Below are 764 nucleotides of genomic sequence, written 5' to 3'. Positions count from 1 at the left end.
TTGTAACCCACCACCATCCCAAACTGGTCATTTTGGGGAAGCGGCCCCACCATGCTGCATAGCTAGGCAGAGTAGGGGTGTCTATGCAAACACGGCCTGTTCCTGAAGTCTTCCCACAGCTCCTCACTAGATGTGAGGGGGGAGCTCATTCAGTCCCTGCTTACGCTTAGTATTGGGAAACTCCTTAGTGTCCCTATCTCTGCTGGCCTTAGATTTCTCCTCCTGTCCCTTTTCTTACAGCTCAGATGAGGTGGCCGAGTGGTTAAGGTAATGGACTGCTAATCCATTGTGCTCTGCACGCATGGGTTCAAATCCCATCCTCATTAGAGGCATTTAGTCTTCACCCTCCCTTATAGACAACCATCTCCCCCCTTGGTACAATAACAGACCCAACAATGTTGCCTTTTGCAAACAAAAACCTTCTCAGAAACTCCGACACCCCCCCTTGTTTTAAATAAAATGTCTAAATCCCAGATTTCTAAAAAAATTCTCTAGTTCTGTATTTCGTAGTTTTTATCTCAAAAGGTAATGTTACCTCAAGCTGAATAAGGCAGCGCTTCAAAAGGAAAACGTTAGCAATGGCAGGGGAGAAATAGGAAAGGAAAAAGCCCCTTTTCTCAGAAGATACAAACTCGACTCCCTCCTGTCTCTATCACCAGTGGATTTAGCCTCCCTCCTTGTGAGCTGTAAATACAATAAAGAGGAGACAAGGGGGTTTGGCACAAACAAAGGGAAGTGTAGTCAGGGTAAAGGTACAGAAAACT

General features: G+C 45.7%; 1 non-coding gene across 1 annotated transcript; it reads left to right on the top strand.

The window, feature by feature from the left end:
- The first annotated feature begins 244 nt into the window (after nt 1–244).
- TRNAS-GCU lies at nt 245–326 on the top strand. Its single transcript has one exon. It is a non-coding gene; the product is annotated as a tRNA-Ser (tRNA).
- Nucleotides 327–764: the final 438 nt, after the last annotated feature.

The sequence above is a fragment of the Mauremys mutica genome, chromosome 26 (assembly GCF_020497125.1).
Source record: "Mauremys mutica isolate MM-2020 ecotype Southern chromosome 26, ASM2049712v1, whole genome shotgun sequence".
In the NCBI taxonomy this organism is placed as follows: Eukaryota; Metazoa; Chordata; order Testudines; family Geoemydidae; genus Mauremys; species Mauremys mutica.
Note: the sequence above shows the minus strand (reverse complement) of the source record. Positions and strands in the feature narration are given on the sequence as shown.